The 14,148-nt window shown below is 50.0% G+C and overlaps 1 protein-coding gene and 1 long non-coding RNA gene across 2 annotated transcripts in view; one reads left to right on the top strand and one right to left on the bottom strand.

The window, feature by feature from the left end:
• Positions 1-14,148, top strand: part of FBXO36 (F-box protein 36) — a 99,936-nt gene that overhangs the window by 8,852 nt on the left and 76,936 nt on the right. The window lies entirely within an intron of this gene.
• On the bottom strand, positions 1,531-11,077 carry LOC149127256 (uncharacterized). Its single transcript, XR_016231400.1, has 3 exons — positions 10,365-11,077; positions 9,871-9,914; positions 1,531-4,386 (listed from the first exon to the last, which is right to left on the bottom strand). It is a non-coding gene; the product is annotated as an uncharacterized LOC149127256 (long non-coding RNA).

Genomic DNA, 14,148 nt, shown 5'->3' with positions numbered 1-14,148 from the left:
AGTAACACTGATACTGATTTTCATCTATATTATAGTGCTCAATTTCAAAATTTTCTATCAGATTGTTCTCTAACTTTATCATAGCTAAATACTATCAATCGAAATTTATAAAAAGTCTATCTTCACTAAATACCCCCTTTTATTCAGTAGATAAGCTTAAATTGGTATAGATCAATATAGATGAAAAATCTGTATAGACTTGCCCTTTAAAGGGAAAATTCTGCTTTGGGAAACTAAACATTTGAAAACTACTAGTCTAGGTAGTAGGAATCCATAAGGGCTATTTGTGCAGGAGAATAGAATGATGGAAGCTTTAGAATAGAACGGTGACTCTGGCCACAGCCACGTGGAAGATAAAAAGGAGAGGGAAAAGGTGCTGTGAGAACAAGCGAGGAGAGGTAGGCTTGCTCTCTCTCCCCCAAGAAATAGAAAGCTTTCTACTTCCTAAAAATAGAAGGGTTATATGAAATAACACATATCTCTTCCTAACACATCTCTTTCCTGTTAAAGCTGTATTACAATGTCTCTTCAGCACTTTTAGCCAAGAACTCCATGTAGGTCTCCCAAATGGGTGGCAGTGACCTAAGTACTTGAGACATCACCTGCTGCCTCCCAGTCTGTACACTGGCAGAAAGCTGGATTGAAAGTGGAACAGCCTGGACCCACCAGCACTCTGATTTGGGATGTGGGAGTCCCAAGTAGAGCTTAACTTGTTATGCCACAATAACCAGCCTGGCCACCCTTCTTGTAAGAGATAATCTTGGATAATGAATACGTGGAAGAGTAAGGAGGAGCTAGAGGCAGCCACTGATACAGAATTTGACATAAAACAGTATGAATGTAGAAACAACTCTTTCCTGTTGGATGCCAGTCTATTCTGTTTTAAAAATGCTGAATAGGGGGCCAGTGTTATGGCGTAGCAGCTAAAGCCACTGCCTGTGATGATGGTACCCCATATGGGTACCAGTTCCTGTCTCGGCTGCTCCACTGCTAATCCAGCTCCCTGCTGATGGCCTGGGGAAAGAAGCGGAAGATGGCTCAAGTGTTTAGGCCCTTGCTACCACATGGGAGACCCAGATGAAGATCCTGGCCCCTGCTTTTGGCCTAGTTCAGCCCTGGCTATTGCAGCCATCTGGGGAGTAAACCAGCAGATGGAAGATCTCTCTCCTCTCTCTCTGTTTCTCCCTCTCTCACTATATAACTCTTTCAAACAAGTAAATATTTTTTAAAATGGAAATAAATAAAAATGGTGGCCATCTTGGCCATTACCATGACTCTACCCAAGACACTAGAGAAACTAAGAGGCAGTTGGTCACATTTTTTAATGCTTTTGCATTTTGTCTACTTTATCAAATTTATTTTTCTCAGTTGGCCTTGTTTAAGCTGTGACTAAAGAATCCTTTTAAATAAATGAAATATTATTCCTAAGTAGTTTTTTATACTGATTTTTTTTTACATTGTGTCTTTTTGGAAGGAGTTTGGTAACATTGCCTGCTTTGTAAGTACTAAAAGCATAACTACAGACATCTGATGGATGCATAAAGACGTTAAGTAGGCACCTTCACATCACAGTGCTAGGGTAATGACCATGCCTTTGGGAGTAATTCTGCCATGTTTACGTGTGCATCTGATTTGTGGGAAATAGGCTATACAATTCATGTAGGTAGATTCATGGGTTGAATTATGTCCCCTCCCCCATAAAATACTCCCCATCCCTCAGATTGTGATCTTGTTTAGAAGCAGGGTCATTGCAGATGTGGTTAGTTAAGATGAGGTCATACTGGAGTTGAGTGGGCCCCTAATCCTACATGACTGGTGCCTTTATAGGAAAATAGTGTATGAAAACACAGCCTAGATCAGGGGATGACGGAAGAGATCACAGTGTTGCAAAAAGAGGTGCCAGAGATGTCAGCAAACCTGCAGAAGCTGAGGCCAGGAGGGATCCCCTTTAGGTTTCAGAAAGAGTGTGGCTTGCCAACGCTGGTCCCAGGGCCTCGAGACACACATCCATCTTGTCAGAAGACCCCGTTTGTGGTGCTCTGTGAAGAGAGTCCTAATAAACAGGTGCAGAGTGTAGCGCATTCAAATAGGCCAAACAAGTGGCCACAGAAGTGGGACAGCATCACCTGTGCATCACCCCCATGGCTCACCTCTCTCGTGGGGGTGAGAAAATGCTGCTGCCCCATTCTAGTGCTCATTTCATGCCTCGGCCAAGCCCCCACCTGAGCTCAGTCACCATCTGTGTAGAGCGATCCCCTTGGCCCACTCCTGGCCACAGGTGGACACCAACTCTAGACCAGTGCATCCTCTGCCTGGCCAGCAGCCATATGGCTTTGTGTGGCCTCGTGTGAGAAGGTGAGCCCTCTCTCGACAGTTGGGACTGATAGACTCCAAAGGAGATGACTGCAGGGAACTAAGCCAGAAGGGTACAGAGCAGCTCAAAATGGCCATTCTGAAGCTGGTGCCGGCTGCTGGCCAGGAGAGGACGAGGGAGGTAGGAGGGCACAAGGAGAGGACCTGTGACAGGCAGTTGAAACCACAACTATGCTCTGCATTTACTAGAGATCCCAGTGTCACTGGGCTTAATGCCTCCCGGTAAAAGACTGCTGGTCCCAGCCTTCCAGGCAGTGAGTTATGTGCTGGAAGCCAGTATGGGAGATTCTGAGAAGTTTCCTCAAAGGACAGCGGGGTGGGGATAAGCCTTTTCATCTAACTGCTGGGAAATAACATCCTGGTGAGAGGTAGATAACGGAAGAGGGCTCCTCCGTCACCACCCTGACCCAGCACAAGGACTCCGCACACTGACAGTAACTTTGCTGCTGCTCTGGGTGCCGTTTCTGCCCTGTTGCCTTTCCCCTCCTCTCCCATCTTTCCATTCCCTTTTTATTCCTCTTCCTCTTGGTTTTTCTTTAGCTTTGCTGGATGAGTGCATTGGTTAGCACCTCTGCGTTCCTCTAGCCAGGTACCTGGTGCAGTGGGTCCTTCTCCTGAGAAATCATGTAGAGAACACCGTGGTCAGGAGCCTTGGCTGCAGAGCCAGGCTTCCTAGAATTGAGGACTAGCAGCTCCCAGGGGCTCCAGCACTGGCCAAAGGGAAGGTCCCGGGGCTTCCAGAACAGCAGTAGTCCAGCTTTATTCCACCACAGGACTTGGCCGCTCCAGCTCCCACGGTGTCCCCTGGGGCTCCATGTCCTTCCGCTTCCGCTGCCCCTACCAGTGGCTCAGTCCTGGGCCTCCAGCTCTATTTCTCACACAGAGGACATCTCATGTTTTCATTCAGCCACGCGTCCCTGGTAAGGGGCTGTCTCCCTCCAGACCTCCTCATCAGCCCCACCGAGCGTGCCTTGCCTGTCCTTAGTTGGAGTGTTAGGAGCTGAAGTTTTGCCAACTGCCTTTGTCTCCATTCGTGTGGGAACAGTGTGCTGACCTTACAAGGAAAAGTCATGTCTTCCCTAGCCTCATCCAAGATGGTCCAAAATGCCAGACCCAATAGTCTCAGTGGCCATAGTGATTCTCAGATGGGCCTACCAGTGGCTGCAACTGGATAAAGGTGCCCCTGCCTATCCCAGGATTCGGCACTGTAGAGATGAGAGCCATTACCCTGTACCGACCGCACAGCCAGCACAGAGGGCGTAGGTGCAAAGGGGCAGGGGGTTGGATCTCTGGAGCCAGCTGGGCCTCACCATTTATGTAAACCAGTTAGGTCCTCATTTTTGCTCAGTCAGATCTGAGAGGCTTTTTGCGTCACCTGTAACTGAGTGACACATCCAGCAACCACCCTGATCCTATCGCAGTGACTAAGAGTGGCAGGTCAGATGTCACCTGAGGAACAAAGTGTGCTCAAGGAAAGTCAGCCCCAGAGATGGGGCAGGCAGACCGCAGTTCAGCCTTCCTGTGCAGGCAAGGTCAGTAAAGGCTTGGAGTTGACAAGTCACAGTGGCTGTCTGAGGTTGTGAGACCAAAACAGAACAAAGTGGCCTTGAAAAGCTGGTGAGTTAGAGGTGAGAAGCATCCTGGAGCCTTGGCCCATTGGCAGCCTTGCTGCAGGTGCTGTGGCCATGTGTGTGTGTGTGTGTGTGTGTGTGGACGTGATGTGGACTTCTCCCAGTATCCATTCATGAAGACTCCATGGAGTAGTATGTGTGGAGTCAGCTGCCTGATACGGGGTCTGGAATCCCTCCTGGCCTGGAAGTATCCCTGCCTCCCTCAGATGCCTTTCCTGTATGATCCATTGCAGAGATCAGCAGTGGGGGCAGGTGCTTAGCACAGAAGTTGAGGGGCAGCAGTAGAGCATTCCTCTGAGGGTTGACCGGGTAGGATGCAGAGTTCCCCGGGGGCATCATCTGGAGTACCGCGTGGAGTTCGATGGCTTCTGGTTGTTCAGTCCTGGGTAACACAAAGCATAGGCAGTTACTATCTCTCCCAGCTGACAGCCTCATCTTGTGAGATCGAGCCGGAAGCCTCAATGTCAAAGACTTAGTTTTAGCACGTTAGATACAAAAGAATTGTCAGGTTTTAACCATCTGGTCCAAGTTAAACCTGATCATCCTAATGCCGTAGACAAGATCTAATCTGATAAAGCTGACTTCTGTAAGATTCAAATAGTTAAAGCAATCATACTCAATAAAGGCAAAAGAAAACACATGAAACTTCCCAAGATACTAGGACAGTTACAAAACACCAGAAAAACCTTGTTCAAAAAGTACTGGCATGTAATACTAGCATGAGCCAATCAGGACAGCTGCATACATCATGTTACAAAGAGGAGGCGCGTCAGGTAATGCTCTCTGTCTTAAGAAGAGCTGACTCTAATTCCTTCCAGTCCGGTCCAGACTGACCTTGTACAGCAGTCAACTTCCACATTCTACACAACACGCGTATTCCTTCAGTTTCTGTCAAAAAGATTCTATCCAAACTTCCTTTTTTTTTTTTTTTTGACAGGCAGAGTGGATAGAGAGACAGAGAGAAAGGTCTTCCTTTTGCTGTTGGTTCACCCTCCAATGGCCGAGGCACCGCGCTGATCCAAAGGCAGGAGCCAGGTGCTTCTCCTGGTCTCCTCTGGAGTGCAGGGCCCAAGCACTTGGGCCATCCTCCACTGCCTTCCCAGGCCACAGCAGAGAGCTGGCCTGGAAGAGGGGCAACCGGGAAAGAATCCAGCGCCCCGACCGGGACTAGAACCCGGTGTGCCGGCGCCGCTAAGTGGAGGATTAGCCTATTGAGCCACGGCGCCGGCCCCAAACTTTCTTTTTTAAATATTTATTTATTTATTTAATTGAAAGTTACACAGAGAGAGGAGAGAGGCCTTCCATCCACTAGCCCAATCCCCAATTGGCCACAACAGCCAGAGCCTTGCCTATCCGAAGCCAGGCGCTTCCTCCAGGTCTCCCACACGGGTGCAGGGGTCCAAGGACTTGGACCATCTTCCACTGCTTCCCCAGGCCACAGCAGAGAGCTGGATCGGAAGTGGAGCAGCTGGGACTCAAACCGGCGCCCATATGGTATGCCGGTGCCTCAGGCCAGGGCCTCAACCCGCTGCGCCTCAGCACCGGCCCCAAACTTTCACTTAACCTTCTGTAACCAAGGATACATTCTCATGCTTATAGCCCTCTCCACAACTTTCTTTCCTGCCCATTGGTTCCTTCAATTCAAATCCTAAACAGTCATCCTCAAGGCCTCTAAATTAAGAGAAACTTATCCTTTAAAAGAACTTGCAGAACTTTAACCCATAGTTACTTTAAAGCAGTTTTTGAATTTTGAAAACAATAAGCAATTGTTGAATCTAGGTAGGAAACAGGTGAATGATTTTCACACAATTACTTTAGCGAAGGGTTGGGGAAAATATTTAGCCTAGAAGACAAGACATTTAAGCATAGTACCAACAATGCCTTTTTTTTTTTTTTCCTAAAGATTTGTTTATTTGAAAGGCAGAGAGAGAGGAAGAGTTCTTCCCTCCGCTGGTTCACTCCACAGATAAGACACAACGACTGGAGCTGGGCCAATGCAAAGCCAGGAGCTTCTTCCAAGTCACCCACACAGGTGCAAGGACCTGGGCCATCTTCTGCTGCTTTCCCAGGCCATAGCAGAGAGCTGGATCGGAAGTGGAACAGCTGGGACTTGAACTGGCGCCCATATGGGGTGCTGGCACTGCAGGAGGCAGCCTTACCTACTATGCCACAGCACCAGCCCCAACAATGCTTTTTAAAAAGACATACGTAAATGTTTTTAGAATCATGTTGTGGATGGCAAGATTCAAACTGGTAATGATCACAGTAATAGTTTGCAGCATCTTAGGAAGTATAATCACTGACCTTTATACATTTAGGACAGTGGCATTTGGAAGGCTCTAGTTTAACAAGGCGTATATTGATGATTGGATAACAGAAGAATCTTAAGTAGGTGGGCAGAGAAACTTGTATAATTTAGCAAGCAAGAGAAGGTGAAGTCTTTTGAGTCAGAGCAGCCAGGGTTCCTACCCTTGTCAGTCTAGGAGAAAACTGAAGGGAGATTGGAAAACGTGGCCCTGCAGAGAGTCCAGTTGGTGGTAAAAGATGGCAGTTTAAAATGAACCCTGTTGTGGCAATTTCTTGTCAGTGTCTTTTCAAAATGGTGACTAAAGAGGTAAGGAAAATGAGATACATCTAGTAGGGAGGGCTGACTGAGAGCAGGTGCTGGGCCTTGGCTGCTGAACCCGTGTAACACCCCCCCCCAACCCCGTCCTCTCCGTTCCCAACACTGAGATGAAGGGAAGGACCAGAGAGCAAAGGCAGGAGGGCCTCTACAGGGAGTCTGAAGGAGGGGAGTTGGCCAGGCCTCTTGTAAGATATTCCTCTTGCATGAGTGTGGCCAAGAGACTTATGGAGAGTGGCGGTAAGCAAGACAGCAAGGTACTGAGACCAGGAACCCAGGGTGTATGGGCACTGCTGCCCTATTAATGAGGTGGAGATCCTGTAGTGGTCTCCATTCTCCATTTGGCTTCTGAACCAGAGAACAGGGGCGTTGTGGGGACTATTGCATGGCTTTGAAAGTCCCTGCACCTTGAGGCTGTCTCCTGTCGCTCTTAGTCCTCTCCAGGTCTCAGGCTTTAGTAGGTATTGTCTCTGATGGGGAAAGGAGGGTGGATCTTTAAGATGAACCTAGCCGGCGCCGAGGCTCAATGGGCTAATCCTCCGCCTGCGGCGCCGGCACACCGGGTTCTAGTCCTAGTCGGGGCGCCGGATTCTGTCCCGGTTGCTCCTCTTCCAGGCCAGCTCTCTGCTGTGGCCAGGGAGTGCAGTGGAGGATGGGCCAGGTGCTTGGGCCCCGCACCCCATGGGAGACCAGGGTAAGGACCTGGCTCCTGCCTTCGGATCAGCGTGGTGCGCCGGCCGCAGCACGCCAGCCGCGGCGGCCATTGGAGGGTGAACCAACGGCAAAGGAAGACCTTTCTCTCTGTCTCTCTCACTGTCCACTCTGCCTGTCAAAAAAAAAAAAAAAAAAAAAAAAAAAAAAAAAAAAAGATGAACCTAGACAGGCCCAGCAGGCACAGCCTGACCGACTTTCCCCTGGACACTCCACACTTCAGGATTGATGTCTGTCTCTCGAGGGAGGCATAGTCTCCCCTGCTGCCGTAAGAACCGTGGTCTTCGTCTGTGCCGGGAGGTCTTTACCCCTAGTAAAGGGGCTGGGCTTTCTGGTAGGATCTGGTAGGAGTAAATATAATAATTCCAGACACCGCTCAAAGGGTGGGTGAGATACCTAACTTGGGAGTTCCCGAGACACCCTTCACAGGGTGCCAAGGCTAGAGGGAAGGATGGAGAAATTTGCTCTCCAGTGTCTGCTGTGAGAACACCCTGGGCTCCTGGGTGCTGATCTCATGTCACCGGAGCCTGGGCCCCTTCAGTCCCACGTGGAAGATGAATCAAACGCCTGACCTCGGAGTCCCTTGTCCTCGGGATAAGTTAAGTCTCCAGCGATCTCCTCTGTAACTAGGACTTGGCCCTGAGGGTCCTTTTCAGCAGTCCTTGGCAAAGTGTACACTGCCTCTGTAGTGGGAAGGTCCCCAGGGGTCCCCATAGAGCTGAGACAGCACCAGGAGCGCACCCCTCCCCGATCCTGTTGTTCTGCCGGGTCCCCTCCTGATACATTAGGAAAGACTGTGGTGGTCACCTTTAAGAGGCTGTCCAGGGTCCTCTCAGGTCCCACTGCAAGTCTCTGGAGCTTTCTCATGATGTCTGGGGCAGACTGAATTTGGAATCTGCCTTGTAAAATTGCTTGCTCCTCTATAGAGTCAGGATCTAATGGAGTATTTTTCTTTAAGGCCTGCCTCAAACATTCCGAAGGTGGGGGGAATTTCCTGCGGCCCCTGATCTATCAGGGGTAGCTTAGCACAAAGAAAACGTGGACACGAGGAACCCCAACTCACTCAGGCTAACGTTCTCCATCCTCTAGCTTGTAACCAGGCAGGTGGAGGTGCAGAAAAAGACCAGGCATTTTTTTCTTTCAACTCTGGGTGGGTCATAGTAATCCCAGTATGTAATCCCAAAAGAACGCCTACTGTAGAAGGTTTGTTTCCCATCAGGAATAAGAGGATAAAAACAAAAGTGTTCTTCAGTTCTTATCTCGCCTGAGTTTGAGACATCTCTCAAAACTCTTTTGTTGCCTGTCATGTCCAGACATGCACTGAAGCCCACAGGGAAGGGAGGAAGGTTCAGGTGGGACTAGCACGTATTGCCCACGGTCACGCAGCCTTCCACGCCTGTAACCCTGGATATATGTTTGTCAGAACAGCCTGCACAGAGTGATCAGTTCCCTTTACTGAAGGCATGCTGGACTGGGCCTCTGCCTGGTCAATAGAGATACCATCACTTCGCTCCCCTACATGAAGAGAAATGGTCGCTCTACACCCTTGAATCCTGTCTCACGGGCCTGATTTCAACAGTGAGCCTTCATGACAGGAGCTGTAGCAAAGGTGTCTGGAGCTGGAGTTTGGAGGGAGGGTACCGGTTCTGGCCATCGCTTAGGTTGGTGACCAGGCAGGTGAAGGGGTGAAGAAGCGTGGTGGGGGAATAAACATTCTCCCCAGTTTGCTACCTCAGAGGTGTGGACTACATACACCTGACAGAGCTGGACCTGAGAGGAGAAAGCTGAGAAGGAAGGGGATACCAGAGAACATGCTGTGAGATCTGTCTCCGCAAGTTCAGGTCACGGGGGATCTGCACCTGCTGAGGAGTCGGCTGCCTGTGTGTGAAAGGGAAAGCTGGACTCTGACCCCAGACTGACCAGATGTCTAAGGAAATACCAGCTAATGGGACCAGGAGCTCGAGTTTGTAAGAACTGAGCAGCTTTTGGCAGAGCAAGGAGAGCATCGAGAGGCGTGTGACAAGCAGGAAAAGAAACAGGTCTTGTCGGGGTCTGGGGTGACGGCAGGATTCACTGAGGCATGGAGGCCAGAGCCCATGGCCTCTCTGCAAACTGCACCCAGTCTCACCAACAAATCAATCTCCGAGGAAAGAACAGAATGCAGCTTTCAGCCCAGCATCCTAACGGCTGTCAGAGCCTGTGTCCAGTCAAGGAGTCTTGGAAAAAAGCAGTGTTGCCCTGGCCTGAATTTCATAGTCACTCCAAGACCTTATCCCAGTCTCGCATGACAGGCAGATCCCTGCAAAAAGAAACTGAGTCGGACCAGACCAACATTCCCAGAGCTGATTTGAGAAGTTTAGAGTCTTAGCTCCAGGGGACTTCTCCAGCCTAGTCAGCAAGCCTGCGTCTTAAGACAGGCAGCCACGCTAACCGCTTTCAACTTGCTGACAGCAACTCCGTGTTCTTGAGTTACTATGGAGGGGGAGGCGAGTGAGGCTTTCCGAAAAACAAAAGGGCAGTCCGCATGCTCACCTGTCCCACAAGGTGATCTGATGCTGGCTGGAGTTGTATCCAAGCTGTTAAGGGTGAAACAACAATGAGGGAAGGCAGCCTTGATTCTTGTCTCACAGGTGCAAGAATCTCCACACGGACAAGGCAATGGCAAAGCAAGAATTAAGGCAAGCCTCCTACTGGAGCAGCCAGGAGAGGGGCTCCAAGGTACCAAGACCTGAGAGAGAAACTGGTGGAAGTGGAGTCTTTTCAGCATAATCCAAGGAACAGCCAAAGGGCGGGAGGCCAAAACCCATCAGAGGGCCCAAAATTGTAATCCTGGCCGGCCTACACAAGATTAAAAAACAGCAGTTAGGCCAGCATTGAGGTGCAGCGGGTTAAGCCACTGCCTGCAATCCCGGCATCCCATATGGGCACCAGTTCATGTCACAGCGGCTTCACTTCCCATCCAGCTCTGCTAATGCACCTGGGAAAGCAATGGAAGATAGCCCAAGTGCTTGGGTCCTCACACTCACATGGGAGACCCAGAAGAAGCTCCTGGCTCCTGGCTTTAAATCAGCCCAGCTCCCGCTACTGCAGCCATTAGAGAGGTGAACCAGTGGATGGAAGAGCTCTGTTCTTCCCTCTCTGTAACTCTGCCTTTCAAATAAAATAAATAAATCTTAAAAAAAAAAAAAAAGGCATCAGAAGGGTGGGACAGGTAGCTTCTTTCTATTCTCATGATAAAACTAGGAATTCAGAAGGGTGGAATGGCACTTTTGTCTTGCTAAAGGCAGCCTCTAGGGAGAAGCCTGCATGTTTTCCACTCTTGAAGGGATTCTTGGGATTCTTCCTTTTCTCATTCCAACAGGGACCTGGGTCACAATACCCTGGGCCTGTGACATTCTGCACTAGTCTGTTCTCAATTGTGGCCAAATGTGGCACATGTACAATAAATCATCTTTTCTGCCCTTAAAAAAAAAGAAGTAGTAGAGGGGGCCCAGCACTGTAGGGTAGCAGGAAAGCTGCCACCTGCAATGCTGGCATCCCATATGGGCGCTGGTTTGAGTCCCAGCTTTCTGCTATGGCCTGGGAAAGCAGAAGAAAATGGCCCTTGGGTCCCTGCACCCACGTGGGAAACCCGGAAGAAGCTCCTGGCTCCTAGCTTCAGATCAGCACAGCTCCAGCTGTTGCGGCCATCTAGGGAGTGAACCATCAGATGGAAGACCTCTCTCTTCCTCTGCCTCTGTAATTCTGTCTTTCAAATAAATAATAAACCTTTAAAAAAAACTTTTAAAAATGTTAAAAGGAACATAGCTTTTTTAAAAAGTTAAAAAAGAAAAGAAATAGATTTACACATCTAAAAATCATTTTTTTAGGATAAAAATAATTAAAAGAAGTTAAGGTGAATGTGGTTTAGCTTCTCTTTAGGTGAAAACCAGTGAACAATACAAGCAAAGACAGGACTGGGGAGTGGGCTGGGGGAGGGTCAGGCAGGGTAGAAGAGGGTCTGTAAGGCAGGCATGACCAGCATCCAGCAGGGACTGGTCAGCACGCATCGAGGGTGGTGGTTCTGTGGGCAAGTTACCACTCTCTGATGGGGACACCTCAGAGGCCATGAGAAGCAAAGGGTTAATAAACATAAAGACCCCCGATGATGGCGGGCATGCATACAGTAAGGGCTGTTACTGTGAACGAGGCTTTAACCGGAGAGATTTAGTACAGCAGTTCCTATTACTAACCTGTGAGTTAATTACATGTGTCCTTAATAAAAACTGGGAGCAGAGAACACACACTGTGTGACAGGGCCAAAGGCTGCCTTCGGAGCTCCTCGGATCTTGTCCCTAGGTTCAGATTCCGCCTCTTCCACCCTGGCCCCCATTGCCTCCTGCTGGATTTTGCCCTGGTCCTCCCGCCGCCGCCCCCTGCAAACCAGATCTCGCCTCCCTTGCCTTCGACCTCTTGGTGCCTGCTGGCCGGGACCCCGGCTGCGTGCCATTGGCACTGTTCCTCTGGGTTCCCCTCATCCCACACCCTCCTAGGTCCTGCTTTTCAAATGCTGAGGGGCGAAATATGGCTGATCCTAAGCACAGATGCCCAACAGATTTGAATTTGCCTGTTTGCTAAAATGTTTCTGTCCCCCCAGAATCAACTCTCCCAGGGCTTTGCCATCCTTTTGGGACCCGCACGGCGTCCACCCAGCAGCAGTTCTCAGCTGGGGTCGTTGTTCCCGCGCTCAGACTGTAAACAGGCATTCTTGTGCTCACGTGTCCCTCGCATGTTTGGGCTGTCTGCTGGTGAGTTTCGCTGTTGACAATGGCCCCCGAGGGTAATGCTGAAGTGCTGTGTGGTTTCCCAAGCACCAGAAGGCTGCCATGTGCCTCAGGGAAAATGTGAGTGGTGGGTAAGCAGGTTCAGACTCCAGTTACAGCGCCGCTGACGCTGAGTTTGATGTCAGTGAGTCCCTGACATGCCAGGGAGCATCACACAGTTCACAGAAACTACGCCTGTTCTTTCATCCCTCTTTCCCCAGCCTTCGAAGCCCCCCCCCCCCCCCCCGCCCAGCCCCATACTCGATGGGGTATCTAAACAGAAACAGACAGCAAGGTACACACTGAGCGGCTGGTGGAGATACCCAGCCCGTGTTTCCCTGAAGGCGGAGCTCCGTGATTGCTAATCCAGTGTTTGCAGTGACTCCAGAAGAGCACCGTTGCTGGGAATGCTGAGCACCAGCTGTATGCACACACGTCGCGGGATACGCGGCACCCTGACTCACAGAAGAGCTGCCTCTGTCTCTCTGCCTTTCAGATACTAATGACAAGGGTGTTTGAGCTGTAGAATCAGGCCCTACTTCCCACTCCTTACTGGTCTCTTGGTACTTCTTGCCACACAGTCTGTGTTCCAGGCAAATGAACAATGGTTTTTTCTGTCCAGAATTCATTTCAGTTACTGTCCCTCCCTCCTCTCCACATCCACACCTTTGAGGGATCTCGAGGGGCACAACCACAAGGACAAGCACATGACCCAGCCTGGCCAATCACAAACTGCCCTGCCTCTAGGACAGGTGTGGGGGCTTGATCCAGACTGGACCATAGACTCATTCCTGAGATTTTCCAACTTCAGTTAAAGCGGAGTTAGTTTCTCATTTCCATGGGGATCTTTAAGCTGGCCAGTGTACACTGGGAGCTTCTCACTGTCAGGCTAGTTTCCCACCGCATGAATACAACACTGCCAAGGCCAGCATGGGGCAGGGCTGCAAAAGCCACCTCCTGTGATGCCAGCATCCCATATGGGCGCTGGTTCACGTTCCAGCTGCTCCACTTCCAGCCCAGCTCCCTGCTAATGGCCTAAGAAAGCAGCAGAAGATGGCCCAGGTGCTTGTGCCCCCGCACCCACGTAGGAGATCAGGATGAAGCCCCTGGCTCCTGGATTCGGCCTGGCCCAGCCCTAGTGTTGCAACTATCTGGGGAGTGAACTCGTGGGTAGAAGATACTCTTCTCTCTCTCTCCCTGTCTCTCTATAAAATAAATGTCTGAGAGAGAGAGAGAGAGAGAGAGAGAGACTCACTACTACTGCCAAAAGATAATTAAGCCAGCCAAGGAGAGGAGGGAACAGAAGTAAGGCTGATCATCTGCTACTGCATGTTGTACTCCTGGATCCTGCCATGCCTGAAGCCCGCAACACCACTGGCTTCCCCAGTTGCTTTCTAAATTCAGTCACATGGGACTGAGTTTCTGCCTCTTGACAGCAACAGTCCTGAATAATATGAAGAGGCTTTTTTGATCGATGTGGAGTTCACTCTAATTCTGTGCTCGAAATCACAATTTCTTCCTCATTTATGCAAAATGTATGCCTAAATTTCTTTTTTTCCCCCCTTTTATTTGACAGATAGAGTTAGACAGTGAGAGAGAAAGAGAGAAAGGTCTTCCTTCCATTGGTTCACCCCCCGAATGGCTGCCACGGCCGGAGCTATGCCGATCCCGAAGCCAGCAGCCAGGTGCTTCCTCCTGGTCTCCCATGCGGGTGCAGGGCCCAAGCACCTGGGCCATCCTCCACTGCCCTCCCAGGCCACAGCAGAGAGCTGGACTGGAAGAGGAGCAGCCTGGACTAGAACTCGGCGCCCATATGGGATGCCGGCGCCCCAGGTGGAGGATTAACCAAGTGTATCTGCTCTGTCCTTAAGATAATGCATGGCAGTTTAGAATCATTCTTGTTTACTGTCTGTAAAAAAAGAAACTGGGAGTCGGGGAGAGAGAGAGGAAGTAAAACAGGAGGAGGAATGTTGCCCGGCAGTGCTAGAAGGAGGAAGGAAAGCAGAGG

This window comes from Oryctolagus cuniculus, chromosome 3 (assembly GCF_051225735.1).
Source record: "Oryctolagus cuniculus isolate XC-2025 breed Fujian yellow rabbit chromosome 3, ASM5122573v1, whole genome shotgun sequence".
NCBI classification, from domain to species: Eukaryota; Metazoa; Chordata; class Mammalia; order Lagomorpha; family Leporidae; genus Oryctolagus; species Oryctolagus cuniculus.
The sequence above is the reverse complement of the archived record's forward strand: the minus strand, read 5'-3'. Positions and strand labels throughout refer to the sequence as shown.